General features: G+C 57.1%; 1 protein-coding gene and 1 long non-coding RNA gene across 2 annotated transcripts in view; one reads left to right on the forward strand and one right to left on the reverse strand.

Moving 5' to 3' along the window:
* Gatad2a (GATA zinc finger domain containing 2A) overlaps positions 1 to 22,349 on the reverse strand; it is a 66,549-nt gene that overhangs the window by 35,240 nt on the left and 8,960 nt on the right.
* Positions 2,149 to 4,851, forward strand: LOC138817816 (uncharacterized). Its single transcript, XR_011368922.1, has 3 exons — positions 2,149 to 2,250; positions 2,375 to 2,646; positions 3,508 to 4,851. It is a non-coding gene; the product is annotated as an uncharacterized lncRNA (long non-coding RNA).

The raw sequence follows: 22,349 nt of genomic DNA on the forward strand, positions 1-22,349 counted from the left end.
GTGTGTCTGCAGGGCACAGGGTGTGTGTGTGTGTGTGTGTGTGTGTGTGTGACAGGTCTGTCCAGTGTGTGTGTGACAGGTCTGTCGTGTGTGTGTGTGTGTGTGTGTGTGTGTGTGTGTGTGTGTGTGACAGGTCTGTCCAGACACACAGAGGTCAGCTCACAGGTGGCTGGCTCCCTCTGCAGAGTGGGCACTGAGCTCTACCTCCGAGGAAGCTCCCACAGGTGAGACCAAAGGTTTAAAAAAAGTGGGGGCTGGGAAGGTGGCTCAGTGGTAGAGCGCTTGCCTCGCACGCATGAGGCCCTGGGTCTGTTTCCTCAGCACCACATAAGCAGAAAAAGCCGGAAGTGACGCTGTGGCTCAAGTGGTAGAGCGCTCGCCTGGAGCTGAAGAGCTGAGGGACAGCGCCCAGGCCCAGAGTTCAAGCCCCACAACTGACACAAAAACAACAACAAACAACTGACCAGGCACCGATGGCTCTCAGCTGTTACCCCAGCTATTCAGAGACTGTGATGTGAGGGTCACGGTTCAAAGCCAGCCCAGGCAGGGAGTCTGTGACACTGTCTCCAATTAACCACCTAAAAAGCTGGAAGCGGAAGTATTGCTCAAGTGGTAGAGTACCTAGCCTTGAGCAAAACAGCTAAGGGACAAAGCCCAAGCCCTGAGTTCAAGTCCCAGTATCCTCGCAGCCATAAACAAATTCAGCGTTTTTGAGATGGGGTCCTGCTGCAGGGAGCCAGCTCAGGCCTTTCCATGCTGGACACAGGCCCGCACCCTGTGCCCGGCTATTCCGTCAGGACTGGTCTTCCTGGGCACTTCTCATACGAAGCAGTCGGTCTCTGCAGAGGTACGAGCTTCACCAAGGGGCATGAGTGCCCAGTCGACCTTGCACCCACCACTGGCATGCAAGGCCTGGAAACCCGGCTCCCAGGGGCTGGTGAGAACCCCGAGAGCCGCAAAATACACAAGGGCTTCTGCCTCCAGTGGGAAAGCTCCCGCTCCAGTGTGAAGACCCACCGTCACAGGGTGCCAGGCAAGCCTCGAAACCCGGAGGCCTGGCGGCCCCAGGCAGCGCCCCGGGAATACTTCAGAGACAGAAAGCCAGGCCTCACAAAGGGCAGGACAACTGCCACACAAACCCACGTGCGATGAGGAGCAGAGCGCCCTCCTTCCCTCCTTCCCTCCTGCACACACTGAGCGGATCCACAGGACAGGCTGGAGGCCAGAGGGGGGGAAAGAGGAGGGGGGTAGTGAGGAGGGGGGAAGAGAGAGCGAGAAAGGGAGAGAGAAAGGGAAGGAGGGAGGGAGGGAGATAGACACACACACACACACACACACACACACACACACACACACACAGGCCCCTACATGCATGTACAGGCAAACATAGACTCCTGTTTGGGGCGCAAAGACACGCATATTCATGCATACACAACCATAGAGCCAATACAATCACCTATACACGCATGTGTGCACACATGCATGTGCGCACGCACGCGCACACACACACTTTGCCTCTGGCAGGTCTCTGAGCACACAGACGGCACATCACTGCCAGAGCGGCCCACAAAGCCTGTCTCACCAGGGGCACGGCCATTCCCAGCCTGGCCGGGCAGGGGCTGCGAGGCTATGGGAAGGGGGGGTGGGAGAGGAGTGTCCCTGTCACCTGCCACCAGCCTCCACCCCCTCTCTGGGGTGGCCTCATGGACTCAGCCCTGACCTGTCACCACCGCTCCGGCACCCAGCCCAGCCCCGCCTGGCTGCCTCCGAGGAGGGCAGACACACTGCATGGCACCAAGCTTGCCGGGGTGGGCAGGGGAGGAGGTCTGACACCACAGAGCCCCAGATTCACAGCAAAGTCCACCTTCAAAACCCCCGGGCACGAGAAATCATCCCTAATGCTGACGAGATCGCCTTACTAAAGGAGAAACACAAAGCCAACAGTGGCCAACAATCGCTAAACACCGGTATCTGGTGCCAGGCACGGTGCCAGTGCTTTGCATGCCTGACTTCCTTAATCCTCCTAACCACAGAACCAGGCACAACGTCACCCGCACTTCAGTTGCCTCCAGCCCCACCCACTCACCCAATTCCCATAAACCACCCGCGACACCCCGCCTGGCGGCTGACACGGAAGAGGTTGAGGCCAGGGTCACATGATCAGGAAGCCGGCCGGTGGCAGGGCGCAGGCACAGCCCTGGCTTCCACCCCCAGAGCGCTTCTCCCTCAGGTCCAGACTCGGCACCGTGGGTAACGTGACGGACGGGGACGGGGACGGGGACGGGGACGGGGACGGGGACGGGGACGGGGACGGGGACGGGGACGGGGACGGGGCCAGAGAGCAGCACAGGGCCAAGCCTCCCAATCGCCCTAGGCTTGGACCCCACCACCCTGCTGTGCGCGCGCGAGTCCCGTGGACAGCATGCAGCAGCCTGTGGCTGGTGCTTGTCCACGCTGCTTGTAAAAGGCACTAAAACCACCTGACCAGACCCACTGACTGAACACTCATTCCGGAAGCACTGAGCAGCCTTGCCGAATGCCCCGCCGGGGCCTACGCCAGGACCAGACTTGCCACCAACGCGGGGCACGGCGGAGCAACCCAGAGCAGCGAAGCGTGTGCTCTGGCGGCCCGAGAGCCGGTGCCAGGTCAGCCTCTGGCGCTCAGCCTTCCCGCCCGCTCCTGGAGGGCGCAGGGCACCCTTGGTGGAGGCAGCGAACCCACAGGCAGGGCCCCGCCATGCCCCCCCCACCCGCCAGGGGCATCCCAGGAGATCAGAGGACCCGGGCAGGCTCGGGGCAAGTCTGGTGAGGAGGGCTTCTCTGGTTGGGCGGGGACCACAGCACCCCTGGGAGCACCCCAAGTCACCTGGCCCCGGCCACCAGCCACAGGCCCTTCCCCTGTCCCCCTCCCCCACCCGGCTGCCCCAGCCAGCCCCACCTGTCCTTCCCCCAAACCCTGCCAGGGCTTGAGAGCATCCGAGCAATGCATGAAACCAGGGGACCCGCTGAAACCAGCCAGCAGCAGCTGCGGCAGTGACTCCTGCACGCAGCAGGGCGCATCCTTTTCACCCCGGGACGCAAATTCTTGGCTCCAGAAATGCAGGGTCCACACAGGGGCTCAGGGCTCACGGGGAGCCTGCCCCTCCTGGCCCTGGACTTCAGTGCCTTCCTCAGGCGGGGTCTGAGTGCCTGGAGGTCACAGAGAACCTTCCTCCAGCACATGGTTTTTAGGACGTTGTTGCTGTTTTTTTGGCAGTCATAGGGCTTGAACTCTGGGCCTGGGCGCTGTACCTCAGCTCTTCAGCTCAAGGCGGGTGCTCTACTACTTGAGCCACAGCACCACTTCCAGTTTTCTGATGGTTTATTGGAGATTGGAGTCTCATGTAGACTTTCCTGCCCAGGCTGGCTTTGAACGGTGACCCTCAGATCTCAGCCTCCTGAGTAGCTAGGATGACAGGCGTGAGCCACTGATGCCTGGCTCCATGGTTTTTTGTTTTTGTTGCTCAGGGGGCTTGAACTCTATGCCTGACCGCTGTCCCTCAGCTCTTCATCTCAAGGCAAGCGCTCTACCTCCTGAGCCACAGCGCCATTTCTGGTTTTCTGGTGGTTCATTGAAGAAATCTCACAGACTTTTTTGCCTGGGCTGGCTTTGAACCATGGCTCCTCAGATCTCAGCCTCCTGAAGATAACAGGCGTGAGCCACCGGCGCCCGGCCCATGGTTTATTCTTAACTAGCACTTACCTCACAAATACAGACTGGCAAGGGGACACGGAGGACTAAACTCTGGCATGCCTCCTGGTTCCATCTCGCAAGGAGTCACAGACAGGCCCTCCGGTCGTGATGCTCGTGTGGGATCTCTACATCCTAGCCCAGCCTGTCAGCACAAGCCCACGCCCCCACTCCCATCAGGACCCCAAAGCTAAAGGGCCAGAACCATCACCTGGGGTCTGGCACCTTCCAGCCCCCCCTCAAGCTATGTCTTTTGAACACACTTCCTTTCGCCAGGGCCCCGCCCTCCCCCAGACCCCCTACCCTCCCCCCCACACCCCACCCCAGGGGGTGCAGGACCTCTGAGCAGCCACCAGCCACCTCCCCGCCGGGGAGGGGGAGCGGGCTGGGCAGAGGCTGAGCGGGAAGGGAGGCCGGCAGTTGTTAGAAGAGCTGCCCTGGTGGCCAGCCAGTCCCTGCCTGTGCTCCTGCAGCCCCTGGCACCTGTCCCTGCTTTTTATCCCGTCAGACAAACCCAAGGCCACATTAGCTCATGCCTGCCTTTTGTCAATGGCGTTCTCCTCCCCACGGCTTCCCTGCTCAGAAACCTCTGCGTGCTCCGGGCTTTGGGGTGACGTGGAAAGTCCCCGGCGTGACTGAGCAGCCGGGCCTGTGTTCCCTGGCTCCATCCCACCACCACTCCGCAAACTCCCAAGGCCCAGGAGGGAAAGCAGCCCCTCCTGAACCTCTCTCCTGGAGCTAGACGCCCCAGACCTCAGATGTCCTGTCTTTCCTGTCATGGCGCGCTCCTTTTTGTATGGCACCCTGGAGTAAAATGAGGCCACTCACAGCCCGAGGGCTGGCTGCAGGAACTTGTCTGTGTCCTTGTCACACCGCCCAGCCCACCAGCGAAACTCTGCAGAGGAGCCCACAGGAGTGACACTCCGGTCACTCTTTTCCGGCCACTGCCATGGGACAGCACGGACTTCATGGCATGGAGCAGCCGTGCAACGGCTCACACTCCTCTGTGTTGAAGGGTTAACCCCACCTTTGCAGAGTACTAGGGATCAAACCCAGGGCCTTTTGTTAGGCAAGGGCCTCTATCCTCAGTCCCTGACTAACCTTTTTGTGTGTATGTGTGTCAGTCGTGGGTCTTGAACTCTGGGCCTGGGCGCTGTCCCTCAGCTCTTCAGCTCAAGGCGAGCGCTCTACCACTTGAGCCACAGCGCCACTTCTGGTTTTCTAGTGATTTATTGGCTATAAGAGTCTCACAGAGGGCTGGGAAGGTGGCTCAGTGGTAGAGCGCTTCCCTTCATGCATGAGGCCCTGGGTTCAATTCCTCAGCACCACATAGGGAGAAAAAGCCAGAAGTGGCGCTGTGGCTCAAGTGGTAGAGCGCTTGCCTTGAGCTGAAGAGCTGAGGGACAGCGCCCAGGCCCAGAGTTCAAGCCCCATGACTGAACCCCCCCCCCCAAAAAAAAAGTCTCACGGATGTGATTTTTTGTTGTTGTTGCTTTGTATGTCCCTCCCCCACGGTATAACCCCTGTTTTCACTGTATTTGAGGTTGGTATAATTTGGGGAATGGAAGGGAAAAAACAAATTGTTTAAATAGGGATACAGGTGGACCCAGTGCAACAATGAGATGTATAAGACGCTGTGTCAGGGGCTGGGAAGGTGGCTCAGTGGTAGAGCACTTGCCTTGCATGCATGAGGCCCTGGGTTCGATTCCTCAGCACCACATAAGAGAAAAGAAAAAAGCTGGAAGTGGCCCTGAGGCTCAAGTGGTAGAGCGCTAGCCTTGAGCTGAAGAGCTGAGGGACAGTGCCCAGGCCCAGAGTTCAGGTCCCACCACTGGACCCCCAAAAAAAAAACCAAGACGCTGTGTCGAAAAACGAACTTTACAATTTGTGGGGAGGGGAGAGTGTACTTGTGGAGATGGGAGGGAAGGGATGGTAGGGACAAAACAAGGGAGGCGGCAACAATGCTGGATAAGAAATGAATTCATGGGCTGGGAAGATGGCTCAGTGGTATAGCGCTTGCCTTGCATGCATGAGGCCCTGGGTTCGATTCCTCAGCACCACATAAGCAAAAAGAAAAAAGCCGGAAGTGGCGCTGTGGCTCTAATGGTAGAGCGCTAGCCTTGAGCTGAAAAGCTGAGGGACAGCGCCCAGGCCCAGAGTTCAGGCCCCACGACCCGACCCAAAAAAAAAAAAAAAAAGGAAATGAATTCATTACCTTGCTCATGCGATTGTAACCCCTCTGTACAGTATTTTCACAATAGAAAAACTTACTTAAAAAATAAATTTAGAAAAGAAGAAAAAAAGAGTCTCAGAGACTTTCCTGCCCGGGCTGGCTTTGAACCTCGATCCTCAGATCTCAGCCTCCTGAGTAGCTAGGATTACAGGCGTGAGCACTGGCGCCCGGCTTGATGAACCATTTTTACACTGGAAAAAGTTAAGGGTATGGGCCAGCGGAGGTTCCCTGGAGGCCCTGAATCTATCCCCAGCACTGCAAAGTAAGAGTTTTGCTTTTGCTGCTTCGTTTGGGTTTTTTGTATGTGCTGATGGCAGGGCGTGAACTCAAGGCTTCATGCTCTTGGTTAGCTTTTTCACTCAAGGCTGGAGCCCTACCACTTTAGCCACACCTTCACTTCCAGCTTTTTGCTGGCTAATAAGAGTCTCACGGTGTTTACAGTGCCTGGACTGGCTCTGAACTGGAATCCTCAGATCTCAGCCTCCTGTGTAACTAGGATTATATAAGTGTGAGCCACTGGTGTCCGCCTAAATTAACTTTTTAAAAAGGTAATCGTGGCTCTCAATCTCAGGAGATGGGCTCGAGCGAGGGAGGCCACACACCCTTTCTAAGCAATGTAAGCTTCCTTTCACTTCTGCGAGACACCAGAGGGGATGAAGCTCACACCAAGTGGCAGAGCAAGTCTCCGCTCCCCATCCCATCTGTGAGCTCCTTCACCGAGTGGGCACCTGTCCAGCTCTGCTGCCTTTTGTGGAGGTCACCCAATCTTTCTATGGAAGGAGGAACCCCCTCCTCAGCCCCCAAGTGCCTGAGCACACCTCTGTCAAATGACGGTGTCAGAGGAAAGCCACGGCTGGCTGGGTCCTGGGCCAGGCCTGGCTTCCCAGAACCCACCTCCACCCCCTCCACAGGTTCTCCCGGACACTCCCTGTGTGCGCACCACCCTACTTTTCTAGAGGGAAAGGATATGCAAGCCAGGAGCTAGAGGCTCCCACCTGTAATCCTGGCTACTCAAGAGGCTGAGCTCTGAGGATCATGGTTCAATGCCAACCTGGGCAGAGAGATGCGAGCAAAATGGCTCAAGCGGTAGAGGGCCAGCCTGATACACGCGCGCGCGCGCGCGCGCGCGCGCGCACACACACACACACACACACAGAAGAGGGCGGCCTGATACACTCTCTCTCTCGCGCGCGCACACACACACACAGAAAAGGGCTGGAGGGTGGCCTGATGCACGCTCACTCTCACACACACACGAGGGCTAGAGGGTGGCCTGATGCACGCTCACTCACTCACACACACACACACACACACACACACACGAGGGCTAGAGGGTGGCCTGATGCACGCTCACTCACTCTCACACACACACACACACACACACGAGGGCTAGAGGGTGGCCTGATGCACACTCACTCTCACACACACATACACATACATACATACACACACACACACACACACACACACGAGGGCTAGAGGGTGGCCTGATGCACACTCACTCTCACACACACGCGCACACACACACACACACACACACGAGGGCTGGAGGGCGGCCTGATGCACGCTCACTCACACACACACACACACGAGGGCTGGAGGGCGGCCTGATGCATGTGTGCGCACGCACACACACACACACACATGTGAGGGCTGGAGAGCAGCCTGATGCACACACACGCGCACACACACACACACACACACACACACACACACGAGGGCTGGGAAGCAGCCTGATGGAAGAGGCTGTGCTGAGCAGGACCCTCAGTTCCAACTCTAGCACTGAGGAAAAACAAGGGGGGAAAAAAACCAAACCAACCACCAACCCACCCCCCCTTGTTTGGCGGCCAGTTCCTTAGGGTGTGAAGATGCAGCTCAGAGCCCAGGGTGGGGCGATCCATGCTCCGCCCTCCTCCCAGTTCCGGGGCTCCTCTTACAGAGCTCAAAATGGCCACCCATGTGTCACCTGAGGGTTATCTACTATCTACAAGTGAGTGCAATTACGTCTGTAATGAGAAGCAGTTTTATGCACTTAAATGTAAAGCTGTCACTCGCTGGGCTGAAAGAAAGAAGGCGCTGCTACCGTTTTTTTGTTTTGCTTTGTTTTTTAAAGCAACTCCTGAAGATGCAGAAGCAACCTGGAGTCAGCTGTCCCTTCGCCCATCCAGAAGCATCCACTAGACACCCACAATGACCTCGGGGCTCAACGTACGCCAGGCCAGGACACGAGGAAGGAAGCCGCTAGTGGGCCTACATAAACAAAGTGAGCAAAAGAAAACAGGACAAAATGAATGAAACCAGTGAGAGCAGCGGACGGAAGAGCAGGGAAGCTCCAGAAGGGGCAGAGCGCTGCCTTCTTGGTCCTTTTAAAAACCAACCAGGGCTGGGAAGGCGGCTCGGTGGTAGCATGCTGGTCTAGCATGCACGAAGCTCACCCTGGGTTTGATTCCTCAGTCCCACGTACACAAAAAACACTGGAAGTAGCTCAAGTTGTGGCTCAAGTTCTAGAGCGCTAGCCTTGAGCAAAAGCAGTTCAGGGACAGTGCCCAGGCCATGAGTTCAAGCTCCAAGACTGGCAAACAACAACAACAAAAATCTGGGCAAGCCACCCTGCACTGGGGCCTCCGTTTCCAGCCAGTAGCACAGGGTGGCCTGGCTCACACGGAACTCCACCACAGCATGGTGAGGTTAACAGGGAAGCCCAGGGAAGAAAGCAAGTCCCAGGTGAGCCCTATATCTGTCAGCTGCCCAACTTCCAACAACAGTTACACTTCTAAGCCAACAGCCTGACAAATACAAGCTGACGTGAGGCCTTGTATTCTACGCACTGAAATCCACACTCAGGGCATTAAAAGCAAGAAAAGTCAGAAGCAAAACAGGCAGCTCGTTCCTACCTCCGCCAGCTCCTCCCCACACACACTTCAGCCTCAAGGAAACGTCTCTGACCGAACACGGCCACGCGGGTTCCGGGTCACCGAGGGAGTTCCTACCCGCGCACTGTCCGGGGTGAGATGGACGGGAGACAGTCCGGGAAGGAGGGCGCCCACGGCCCCTCCTCTGAAGAAGACAGTGCGGGGCCCTCAAGGATCCCAAGCCCGAGAACCTCAGACCCCTGCCACTCAATCCTCAGCCCCGGCAAAGGTTTGGCTCAGCTCCGCAAGCCCCGCGGCCCCCGTCAAACCCTCCGGCTTCCCCCACCGGCTGCTGCAAAACGTTTCCTCTCAACGTGAATGGCGGTGGCGGCAACCAAGTTCCCACGATGGCTGGCACGGGGCCCAAACACAAGACAACCAAAACTGTGGACACTGCCGCAAAAACCCACACCTGAAGATAAGTGACAAGCACACCGGCCGAAGCTCTCTCGCCTCGCTCACGGGAGGAAATGGAGGGGGGACCGGCGCGGCTTCCTCCGCTCGTCCTGGCCGCTCTTCAGGTGACAGCTCCGCTCCGGAGACGCGCGCGCCCGGGCCGCACCGCACGTCGCACTGCACGGCCTGGAGGTGGGAGAAGTCCAGCTCAGGACACCGGACGCCCCGCCGCGGGAGGCTCGCGGGGCGCGGGAGGCTCGCGGGGCGGGACTCACACCTTGGGCTCCGCAGATGAGAAACTTGAAGCCAAGAGGCCAGGTGGGCGGGAGGAGGGGAGGTCAGGTGTAAGCAGGGGCTCGAGGGCAGCGGAAGCAGCCATTCCAGAAGGGAGGCCGGAACAAGGCCGAGGGGGCCCTGGCTCTCGGGGAGTGCGGCTGGATCACCTCGCTACTTATTTCCATGTTGGCCAATCCTTAAGATGACCAAGCCAGAGGCATGGGAGCCCGGCTCAGCTCCCAAAGGCTCAGCTCCCAAAGGCGGAGTGCCATGCCAGACCCGCCGGGATGCAGCTTCCGGACAACGGGGGGGGGGGGGGGGCCTGTCCTTGAAAGTCAGGATGTGGGATTCGGCCAGGCAAGAAGCAGCCTCCTTTCCATGGTAGGGCACACCCACACAGCACTGGGAATGGCCAAGCAGGCCTGACACCAGGGCAACACACATGCGAAGTCTGAAATCCAAAAGACTAGGACCAAATCCCACCTGAGGCCAGACCAGACCAGAAAGAGTAGCTGCCATTGGGAGCTCTGCCTCCCTCCACCTGACACAAAGCGCAGCACAGTGGCAGCCAGTCCTGTGTGCACTCACACACACAGGGCACAGTCCTCACTCACACTTGTATGTTATGGCTCTGCCACCCCCACCGCACCACATAGACAGGCGCTGGGAAGACCGCTGCGGTCTTCGTTCACTCCTAACACAGCGTCCCCAGGCGGGCAGTGGGCAGCAAGCACCAGCCCCCTTCACAAAAATGGAACCCGCGCTGCTGGCTCACACTTGTCATCCTCGCTACTCAGGAGGTTGAGATCTGAGGATCGCGGTTCAAAGCCAGCCAGGGCAGGAAAGGCCGTGAGACTCTGATCTCCAATAAACCACCAGAAAACCAGAAGTGGCGCTGTGGCTCAAGTGGCAGAGCACTCGCCTTGAGATGAAGAGCTGAGGGACAGGGCTCAGGCCCAGAGCTCAAGCCCCACGACCGACAAAAAAGAGAAAAAAGAAATGGAAGGCGAAGGGCCAGTTTCAACCGGCCGGGTCACCAGGCGGTCCGCAGCCACGCCAGGGCCACCCGAACTCCACGCCGCTGCAGAAACCTGGCGCACAGAACAGGTGCCAGCCAGCAGTAGGGACCCACAGCAGAGGGCGCAGGTCCGCCGCTGTGTGCGGGGCCCTGCCGCCAGTAGGCTTTGTGAAGTTTCCGGGGTCAAAAGGCCTGACCAGAGAGGCGTGCCAGGTGGGCTCCCTCCCACTAAAATGGCAGGAAACACGGCCCCTTCACACAAGCCGCCTTTTTCTCCAGTGCCACGCGTGCACACAAGCCCTGCAGGGGCCTCCCTAGCCCTGCCCCACGCACAGCCCCACCTGGCCAACGGAGGGGACAGCTCGGGCTCCAGTCCCAGAGCCTCAAACCTCACCCACCTCCCACCTCAGGCTGCTGAGCCTCTGCCACGCCCCCCGCCCGACCTCAGCAGAGGCCTCGGTGCCCCTCCTGTGGGAACAGACCTGGAGTCTGCGATCCTTCCACACAAGGAGCCGGAGATCCACACAGGAGGCAACCCTTGGCCAACTCACCTGTGCAGCACCAGGAGCTGCTGTGGGATCAGAGAGCAGAGGAGGGCCCTGGACCCTCTCCAGCACCCCGGAGGGCTGTGGGGGGTCCCTGTCACTTTGGGAGGCTACCTGCAGATTTTCTAGCAGAGTAAGTTCCTTTGTCTTCTAAAAGACTAACCTACATTTTCATCAGACAAAAAGAGGTCACAAATACAGCCTGGAAAGCGCTGGCGGGGGAGGGGCGGAAGCCCCGGGTCTGCCACTCTCCCTGCTGAAGAGCCGGGGTTTGTGGAGCTCCAGTCTGTGGGGCAGGCAGGAACTGACCCCTACTTTTGATTCCAAACGGGCCAGTCTCCCCACTTCCACGTCGCCGTGACCACACTCAGAACCATCCCTCCCTCCCATCTCAACCTTCCCCATGCGAGCAGCGTCCTAATCCACGCACACTTCCTGCGCAAAGTCAAAGTCGGCTTCGCTCCCTGGAAGAAGAGCAGCCCCAGGCCAGCCTCGCAGGAGAGCAGGCGGCAGGCTCCACGGTCGGGACAACTCGTTCTTCTGGTTCTCTGCACACTCAGTCACCCTCCAGCAGAAGCTCCCGAAGAGTTTACTGCTCACCTGTTTCACAATCTTCCCGCTTTCCTATAAGGATAAAGGTCTAGTTCCGCACAAGGGCAAGCAACACTGGAAATCCAGGTGGGATCTATCCAGCCCCGCACCAGATGCCCAGGCTTTCCCCAGTCGGTGTGCACCCAGATCCCAAACAGAATCACAGGTGGAGGCCCAGCTCGGAGTGCGTCTGTTGGGAACGGACCCTTCCATCTCCTAGCCTCACTGGCCATTGTTAATTTTCTCCCAAGAGAACAAAACCAGGAAATGCCAACACTCTGAATGGCTTTGCTGCCCTCCCCACATCACATCCCTCAGGAGCATCCTTCAGCCTTCCAACCAAGACAGGGGAGGTCCTGGCCCCAGCCCCACCCAGCTGCGCCCTGCCCAGCCCAGCCCAAACCTGCCCTGCCCTGCCCCTTGCCACAGAATGCTCTTGGGAAGGTCCTGAACTGAACACCCCTGCGCCCGCCCAGAGCAGAGCTGAGCAGAGAGAGAGCACAGCCCTGGTCTGTCTAGTCTCCAGCCTGCCAACCCACTGGGGGAGGGGAAGGACCTGCCCCACCTCCACAAGCCTCCTCCCCAGAAGTTCAAGCGCTCTCCTGCCAGAAACCCTCCCTCTTTTTTTTTTTCTTTACCTACTTAAGCCCCACTCCTCCTCTGAGCCCAGTAGGAGGATGGCCCCTCTGGGCTCACGAGGTCAAGGTGTCCTTCTCTCCTTGGCCCCTCCAAGTTTCCCCATGGTTATGAGATTAATTACTATTCTTTGCCCACTAATCTCACTGTAAACTCCACTGAGCAGGGATTCCTAGCACAGTGCCGGAGGCGCGGAGTGCATGCCGATAGGCATTGAATAAATCAATCCACAAATCACTACTTGCAATGCCAGAAATTCACAAAATAAATGATGCAAAGCAAGCCAGAGGAGCTAATGCAGAGTTGAGAGTTGGAGAATTTAAAATGTTTCATTACTCAAATTTAAAATGATCCTCAAAAAAAAAAAATCACAAAACAAGACATAGGAGAAAGTTTTTAAACGGGGAGCCCCTAATCCAGAAACTTCACTGCCATTCTGGAACATATCCTTCCAGGATTTTTTATTTTCCTTTCAAGAGCAGCACTTTTTTTCCTTACTATCAAAATACAATTTGCAGGATCTGCCAAGTGATACTGCTTTAATACACACGGTGACATCAGAAAGTGAAGTCATCAAAGGGGAAACAGCTACACAAGGAACACAAGGAATGGGTGACATGCAAATCCTCCAGTCTCTGCGCCACTTCCAGAAGGAAAAGCCAGCCTTGTTTACACACACACACACACACACACACACGCACACACAGCGCCACCGAGGAGTGAAAGGAGAAAGGTGCACTAGTCTAGAAAGTGCTGCAAACTTTCCACACTCAACTCAGTGGCCTCCTCTAGAAAAGTCAGCTCTTCTAAAGTCCAAGTCTGAGGAAGCAAAATGCTGTTCATTAAAGGCCAGCTGGGGATGGTCATTCGGCTCTCCAGGAACAGGGCCCATCTGCACACACCCCCGCCCCCCACCCCCCTCCCTCCCACTCCCCACCCCCCCTCCCCCCCACCCCCGCCACCAGACCACCCCCCACCTCCCAGCCAGAGCTGTAGAGGAACCTGGAGAAGAAAACCCGCCCCCTGTCCCTGCTAGCTCTCCGGAAATGCTCTCGCTGGGCTTGCAAAGGACAGCACTGGAGTTCTGCCCCTTGAAGGCCTAAGACTGGCTCTGACCCTCCACAAGCGGCCTGACCTCTAGAAGCCCGGCTTCCCCAGTCCCAGGGGTCACCATGTACACCCAATACATCTGTGCCCGGGACTGGGTACACAGTAGGGGGGCTCAACCCTGGGAGCAGTCTCTCCTGTGGGACTTAGAAGAGAGCAGGTGGGCCCTCGACGCGGCGTCCTGACAGCTTGTTGGGCAGTGGAGCAAGCTGCTGACCTCGGCGCGTCTGAACACACTGCCGCCAGCAAATGGTATTGTATGTAACATAGCCAGGAAGAAAACGTGTAGCACCCTCACAGACCAAGTACATCCACAGGAGGGGCTCCGTCCAAGACCCAGGCAACCACACAGAGGACTGTCTGTCCCTCCATTTCTCTGGGCGGACACAGCCAGGAGGTGTCACTGTGTGAATGGACACACAGGCCCAGGGATGTGAGGAGCGCTGTGTACTCCAAGAACCCAGAAGTAAACGGTAAGGAAGAGAAAATTCAAGACTCAGGTGACTCACCCGGACTCTGTTCCGAAGAATCGACAACCCCTAAGATAAGAAGAGAACTCCACAAGGAAGGACGAAACTACCCCTGCACAACTGCCAGCCAGGCACTAACACCGCCCCGAGGGTGGTGCTGGGTCCTCAGGGAGGGATCCCCATTCATTTCTGGTCCCCCGCAGCCCACTCGGCCAAGGTCCTGCCCGGCCCGGGCCTGGCCCACAAGCCTGTCGTTGTGAAAGTGATCAATTCCGATTCTTGGCATTAATCCCTTTAAAAGGCCAGCAGCTGCTGTCTAGTCACTGATGCCAACCCGTTCCAGGTTGGGGGGGAGGGGATCAATAGAGCCACCTCCCAGATGGGGAGGCAAATTTAAAGTCCGGCGGGGCCGCGGAACGCAGAGCGGGGGCCGGGCCGGCGGCCCCGGGGGTCAGGCGGGGAGGGCGCGGGCGGGGAGGGCGCGGGCGGGAGGGCCGGCCTGCCGGCGTGGGCGCGCAGGGACTCTTATTCTGACACGGGATCCGCCGCCACCGCCACCGCCGCGGGGCTCCGCCGCCCGGCCCGCCCGGGACCCCCGCCCCCCGCGCGGAGCCCCCGCCCCGCCCCGGCCCCGGCCCCCGCCCCGGGGGCCCGCGGGCGTCCCGGGCGGCGCGGCCCCTCTCGGGCCCGGGGGAGGCGCGGGGCGAAGCCGGGCGGCGCGGCGCCGCTCGAGCCCCCGCCCGCCGGGCCCACGTGCCGGGCGCCGTCCACGCGGGGAACTTTGCGGGGCAGCGCACGACGGGCGCTCCCGGGCGCGGGGCGCGGAGCTCGCCGGCGCTCACTTTTCCACGCTCCCGGCCCCGCCCGCCGCCGCCCGGCCCCCGCCCCGCGCCCCGCGCCCCCGGCCAAGTTTGGTCCGGAACTTACCGGGCCGCTCGCGGGCCGGCCGGGCCCTAGGGCAGCGCGCGGGGGCCGCGGGCTGCGGGGCCGGGCGGCGGGGGGACCCGGGACGCCCGCCCGCGCGTGCTCGCTCCGCCTGCGGGGCCGCCCGGGCCCGTGGCGCTCGCTCCGCCGGTCCGCCTACCCGCTCGCGCCGCCGGCCGGATAATGCGCCCCTCGGCCGCACACATGGAGCCCGGCGCCGGCGTCACCGCCCGGGACATGCGCACCAGGTCAGCGCGCCCGGCCCGCGGCCCCCAAAACACCGGGGAGCTCTTAAAGGCGACGCCGCGCGCCCGCGCCCGGCTGGGCGGGGCCGGCGGGGGCGGGGCCGGCGGCGGGGCGGGGCCGCGGGAGGGGCCCTGGCGCGCGGGGCGGGGCCGGCGGAGGGGCGGGGCCTGGCGCGGCCCCGCCCCGGAAGCGCCGCCCCTCCAGCCGAGTCCCTCGCGACACCTCGGTCTGCGCTCCGGGTCTCCCCGCGGGCGCCGTCCCCGCAGGCCCCGTCCCGGCGGGCCGAGGGTCGTCCACACCCACCCACCCGCGACCGAACAGGGCCACGGCCACCTCCACACGCCCGCTGCAGACCTCGCTCCTGCGGGGCCCGGCAGCCTCTAAGCGACCGTGCTCTGGGAAGCCAGGCGGCCGCCGCGGCGCGGCGCGGGGCGGGGCGGGGCGGGAGCGCGGGGCTCCCCGGGGCTCGGGGCGGCCCGCGGGCCGCGGAGGTCGGAGGGGATCCGGGAGCCTTCGGTTCCCTCGCGCAGCCGATGGAGTTGGGAGGACGTCCGACACCTGCCTGGTCTGCGCTGGCGCCGAGGCCTCGGCGGGGAGCGGGGAAGACGCGCGGGGTGGGCCGGGCCGGGGCCGGGGCCGGGGCCGGGGCGGGCATCACAGGAAGCACGACCACAACCCACCCAGGAAAACAAAGCTCACGGAAGACCCACTCTCCAGCCTGAAAACAAGCAGCTGCGCGGCGGCACCGGGCCTCGGGACGCTTTGCACTTAGGCTCTGCCAGTCGTGGGGCTTGAACTCGGGCCGGCGTCGGCCCACGCCCCCCCCCCCCGCGCCCGCTTCCACACCACACCCTACGATACAGAACAAGTGTCACGTGCCGCCCTACACGGCACCCCAATAACAACGCGACTCCTCCATGGCTAGATCGCCACCCCAAGCCGGAAAGCAGTTCGTGAGGAGGTTTTGGCGATCATTCTCCGCTGTGTAACCCTAACAACAGGAAGCTCCCCAGACCCCTCCATTCCTCGTCGTTCCACTGGGCTGACAACTTTCTGCCTTAGACTCCACACCCCCACCAGACACCCAGAAAGTTTCCTACTGCTTCCAGGCAACGTCTGGCACACCCTGCACCAAAAGCTAAGGACACAAAATACCCAACGGAGACTCCTGAACACCTTTTTACTTTATTTTTGTGGTCAGTTGTGGGGCTGAACTCTGGGCTGGGTGCTGTCCCTCAGCTCTTCAGCTCAAGGCTAGCGCTCTACCACTTGAGCCACAGCAACACTTCTGGCTTTTTCTGCTTATGTGGTGCTGAGGACTTGAACCCAGGGCCTCATGCATGGGAGGCAAGCGCTCCACCATTGAGCCACCTTCCCAGCCCCCACCCCCTTATTTGTAAGAAAACTTAGAAGCCAGGCACCGGCGGCTCAGGCTTGTCGTCCTAGCTACTCAGGAGGCTGAGATCTAAGGATCGCGGTTCAACGCCAGCCGAGGCAGGAAAGTTCATGAAACTCTTATCTCCAATAAATCACCAGAAAATGGGGCTGGGAAGGTGGCTCATTGGTAGAGCGCTTACCTCGCATGCCTCGCATGCCTGAGGCCCTGGGTTTGATTCCTCAGCACCACATAAGGAAAAAGAAAAGAAGCCGGAAGTGGCGCTGTGGCTCAAGTGGTAGAGCGCTAGCCTTGAGCTGAAGAGCTGAGGGACAGCGCCCAGACCCAGAGTTCAAGACCCACGACCAACCAAAAAACAACAACAACAAAAGAAAAACTTAGCAGAACTTTATTAAGTAAACAAACAGGCAGGCACAGAAGAGCAGGGACACACTCAAACTGCTGGGTGCTCTCATAGGGAGAGACACTGAACAACCTTCTCTTAACTCCATTCTGGTAGCAACTTTTGGTTTGCTTTGCTACATAGAAACTGAAATGTTCAAACACAACACAAAAGCATTCTTATTCTCAGAAGCCAGAAGTGCAATAGGAATTCAATTCCCCCTGATCCCAGGAGCAAGGAGGGCTTAGAGCAGACTTCTAGAACACTCCCTCAAATACAGCGGGGGTAAATTTTAAGAAGTGGCTTTTTGCCTCGGTGATTAATCAGATGATGTATATTAAAGCAATACAAGCAAAATATTACCTCACAGCTCCTCACCTGGGTCTTGATTAATACCAACTTAATTAACCACAAACAGAGCAAAGTGCGGTCAGGTGGGAGACCTGAAATTGAGGTAAATGGGGATTCTAGAGGCTGAGCCAGCAAGCCTGGGATGAGTCACCCAGGTGACAAATCAGCCTGTTTTAAACGACGGAAGCATCAGCTGTGACATATTAATGACACACCCTGTGGATGGAGGCACACACTGGCAATGGGGGCTGCTTCTGAGGGCAGTACAGCAGCTCCAGCGGGGAGAGGGTCCCCAAGGTGAACTGTACCGTCCCACGGGTGCTTTCTATGCCGCAGGTGTGGGACGGTGAATCCAGGCCTCCCTGGGATCCCCAGTCAGCTTGGGCTGGAGGCCTTTGCTGCACTGCTTAGAGCTGGACAAACAACAAATCAGTCGGCTGGTGATTATGAAATATGATGCAATCACCTGCAGATGCCATTTGAAAGCTGAAGAAACTCCAAGACATGGCTAGGCCCAGAACCATGTTTTTCTTGGCTCTGCCTTTATCCTAAGAACAACTAATGTTAATACAGTACTTTACGGACACTTCTGGGGCTGGGGCTGGAGCTCATTGTGGAGTGCTTGCCTGGCATACACGAGGCCCTGGGTGGGAAGGAGGAAGAGCTGAGCAACAGTGGCTCCCCCTGTAGTCCCAGCTACTTAGGAAACCCAGATCTCAGGACCATGGTCCGGAGCCAGCCCAGGCATGACAGACAGTCTGTGAGCCTGCGGAAGTGGAACTGTTGCTCAAGTGATAGAGTGCCAGACTTGAGCAAAAATACTAAGGGGCAGACGGGCGCCGGTGGCTCACACCTATAATCCTAGCTACTGAAGAGGCTGAGATCTGAGGATCGAGATTCAAAGCAAGTAAGTCTGAGACTCTCATCTCCAATAAACCACTTGAAAACCGGAAGTGGCGCTGTGGCTCAAGCGGTAGAGCGCTCGCCTTGAGCTGAATGAAAAGCTGAGGGACAGTGCCTAGGCCCTACGACCAACCGCCCCCCCCACAAAAAAACACTAAGGGGCAATGCCCAGGCCCTGGGTTCAAACCCCAGTACCAACACACACACACAGAAGGACTTCTCTTATTGAAATAAAATTTCATCCAAATGCATTTTATGTTTCATATCTTCCAAAGACCAGACCCCTGCTAATAACTAAACAACCAGACTTCCTCCATCCTGACAATTATAAAAATACTTTATCTTAAGCCAGGTGCTGGTGGCTCACACCTGTAATTGTAGCTACTCAGGAGGCTGAGAGCTGAGGATCCAGGACTGAAGCCAGCCTGGGCAGGAAAAGCTGTGAAACTCTTATCTCCAGATTCACCATCAGAAAACCGGAAGTGACGTTGTGGCAGAACACTAGCCTTGAGCAAATGAGCTCAGGGACAGCGCCCAGCCCACAACTGACCAAAACACAAAACACCTCCATCTTCCAAATGCACTATTATTTTTGTCTGCTGGTTTTGAAGGTCTTACTATCGTGGCTCAGTCTGGTCTTTAACTTTCCATCCTTCCTCTACCATCATATTGGGATTGCAGGATTTTCACCACCACACCCTTAAATATACAATAAATTTCTTTAAACACGGTCTGAGAGAGTCTGTTCCTGTACAACCAAGGCACTGAAAAAGGAAAAACTGGGGCAAATGCCACGATCACATCTTTCTCTATAGCAGAAACGGGCCAAAGGCTCCAAGGTGGTCCCAGGTGACCAGGAAGAAGCGCCATCACCTGGTTTAAGGCATTGTCGTTTTGATGAGAAAATTTCTTTTCTTTTCTTTTCTTTTTTGTCATGGGGCCTGAACTCTGGGCCTGGGCGCTGTCCCTCAGCTCTTCAGCTCAAAGCAAGCACTCTACCACTTGAGCTACATCACCACTTCCGGTTTTCTGGTGGTTTATTGGAGATAAGAGTCTCGTGGACTTTCCTGCCCCAGCTGCCTTTGAACTGTGATCCTCAGATCTCAGCCTTCTTACTAGGTAGGATTATAGGTGTGAGTCACCAGTGGCACCCAGCAAGAAATTTTGTTGTTGTTGTTGTTGTTCGTGGGGCTTGAACCCTGGGCCTGGGCTCTGTCCCTCAGCTCTTCAGCTCAAGGTGAGTGCTCTACCGCTTGAGCCACAGTGCCACTTCCGGTTTTCTAATGGTTTATTGGAGAGAAGAGTCTCACAGACTTTCCTGCCGGGGATGGCTTTGAACCGATATCCTCAGATCTCAGCCTCCTGAGTGGCTAGGAATACAGGTGTGAGCCACCGGCGCCTAGCAAGAAAATTTCTTTAACTGGGCCTTTCTGACTCACTCTTGTAATCCAAGCTACTCAGGAGGCTGAGATCTAAGGATCATGATTGGAAGCCAGCTCTGGAAAACAAATAGGAGATTTTTATCTCCAAACAAGCAAAAAGCTAAAGTGGAGCTGTGGTTAAGTGGTAGAGCACCAGCCATGAGCAAGAAAGCTGAACAACAGTTAAAAGGCCCTGAATTCATAAAAAGGTTATTTATTTCAACCCAAAATAACTGTCATCCACTGAGAGTACTTGGCGACCTATTAGAAAAGGAAAGAGATGGGACTGGGAAGGTGGCTCAGTGGTAGAGTGCTTGCCTTGCATGCATGAGCCTCTGGGTTCAATTTCTCAGCACCACGTAAGCAGAAAAGGCCGGGAATAGCACTGTGGCTCAAGTGGTACAACACTAGCCTTGAGCTGAAAGGCTGAGGGACAGCGCCCAGGCCCAGAGTTCAGGCCCACGACCGGCCAAAAAAAAAAAAAAAAAAAAAAGGAAAGAAAAATTAATTTCTACGTGAGCGTCATTTCCTTAGTACTTTGACAGTTCTGGAATTTTTCCCCCCAAGGACCAGAAAATAGCCACAGCAATTGCTTTAGAAGTACAACACTCCCAATGGGTGACCACTGTACCAGTGTCACTTTTCATGAGGACATTCTCACACTAAATGAGAGTAGTGGAAAACAGGCAGGTCAGCCGCACCCCTGCCCTGGCGGGGGGCGGGGGGCAGGGGACACTCTGCCTCTAAGGCTCAGCTCTCCAGGTCCAGGCAGACCTGAGCAGCTGGGGACGCGCCTGCCAGCAGAGGCTCCCTGCCCTGGTGGCGCTTCTGACGCAGGGGAGTAGTTTTAATCTGTTTCTTTTTTCTGGTTTGTTGTATTATTCTGCCAACCCTGGCGCTTGAACTAAGGCCTGGGCTCTGTCCCTGAGCTTCTTTTGCTCCAGAGGCAGCACTCTACCACTTGAGCCACAGCACACTTCTGGCTTTTTCTGCTTATGTGGTGCTGAGGACTCAAACTTCCTGCATGCTTCCTGCATGGTAGGCAAGCGCTCTACCCCTGAGCCACCTTCCCAGCCCCTGGAGTTCGAACTCCAGCAGAGCCAGCACGCCACCTCTGAGCCACAGCTTCAGCTCTTAAGAGGGACTCAGAGCACAAAAATTACGCTGAAGGGTTAAGCACCTGTGGCGTGACCCAGAAGTCCATTCCCACAGTCTTCACCCTTCATCTGACTTTGTCACTAATTGGCAAGGAATGTCCCTTTTGTGTCTACAAGGTGAGTTACAAAAGTTCCTATCCTAATTTAGATCAGAGTTAAGTCTTCAGACTGGTAAGTGAATTACGTTTTCTATGAATTAAAAAAAGTGAAAAGAAAAGCCAGAAGCCAATGGCTCACCCCTATAATCCTATCTAGTCAGGAAGTTGAAAGCTGAGGATACAGGTTCAAAGTCAGTCTGGGCAGATCAATCCTAGAGACTCTCTTCTCCAACTAAGCAACAAAAAATGGAAAGTGATGATGTAACTCAAAAGATAGCGCACCAACCTTGACCAGAAAGGGGGAGGGGAGGAGAGGGGCGGGGAGGGGAGGGGTGGAGGAAACCTTATGCTGGTGGCTCAAGCCTGTAATCCTAACTGCTCTGGAGACTGAAGTCTAAGGACTGCATTTCAAAGCCAGCCAATGCAGAAAAAGTCCATGAAACTCATCTCTAATTAACCACCAGAAAACAGGAAGTGGAGCTGTGGCTCAACATGGTAGAGCGCTAGACTGGAGCAAAGAAGTTCAGGGACAGCCGGTGGCTCACGCCTATCACCCTAGTGTCATCCTAGCTACTCAGGAGGCTGAGATCTGAGGATCACGGTTCAAGGCCAGCCCAGGCAAGAAAGGCCGCGGGCCTCTTATCTCCAATAAACCACACACACACACACACACACACACACACACACACACACACACACACACACACACACACACACACACACACACACACACACACACACACACACACACACACACACACACACACACCAGAAGTGGCACTGTGGCTCAAGTGGTAGAGTGCTAGCCTTGAGCTGAAGAGCTGAGGAACAGCGCCCAGGCCCAGAGTTCAGGCCCATGACCAGACCCAAAAAAAAAAAAAAAAAAAACTTTTAGACCAGCTCAGAGGATGACAATTCTCAAAGGAAAATATTTTCAGAAAAAGCCCCCAAATCCCATCTCTGGAAATGCCACAGGCTACACACCATTAACACAGCCAGCGTCAGGAACTGGATTTCATTGTTCTGCTTGAAGATGCTCACTAAAGCTGAACACCATAGGCTCATGCTTCCTAGCTACTCAGGAGGCTGAGATCTGAGGATGGAAGTTGGAAGCCAGCCTGAGTAGGAAAGACTGTGAGACTCTGATCTCCAATTAACCACCAAAAAGCTAGAAGTAGCCCTGTGACTCAAACCTTGTGCAAAAAAGCTCGGAAACAGTACCTAGGCCCTGAGTTTAAGTCTTAGGATGGGCCCCCACACACACACAAGGTTGTGAAAGTCCAGTTTAGCTGGATATAAATGGCTCAAGCCTATGATCCTAGCTACTCAGGAGGATCTGAGAGATCTGAGGATCTTGGTTCGACACCAACCCTAGACAGAAAAGTTAGTAAGACTCTTAGCAGCAACTAACCAGAAAAAGATGGAAGTAGAACTGTGGCTCAAAGTGGTAGAGCATTTGCCTTGAGCACAAAAGCTCAGGCGCCACACCATGCACAGGCCCTAAGTGCAAGCCCCGGCACCACCAGCTCCAAAAAGAAAACTCCAATTTAATAGCAC

The sequence above is a fragment of the Dipodomys merriami genome, unplaced genomic scaffold (assembly GCF_024711535.1).
Source record: "Dipodomys merriami isolate MVZ:Mamm:240054 unplaced genomic scaffold, mDipMer1.0.p SCAF_70, whole genome shotgun sequence".
NCBI classification, from domain to species: Eukaryota; Metazoa; Chordata; class Mammalia; order Rodentia; family Heteromyidae; genus Dipodomys; species Dipodomys merriami.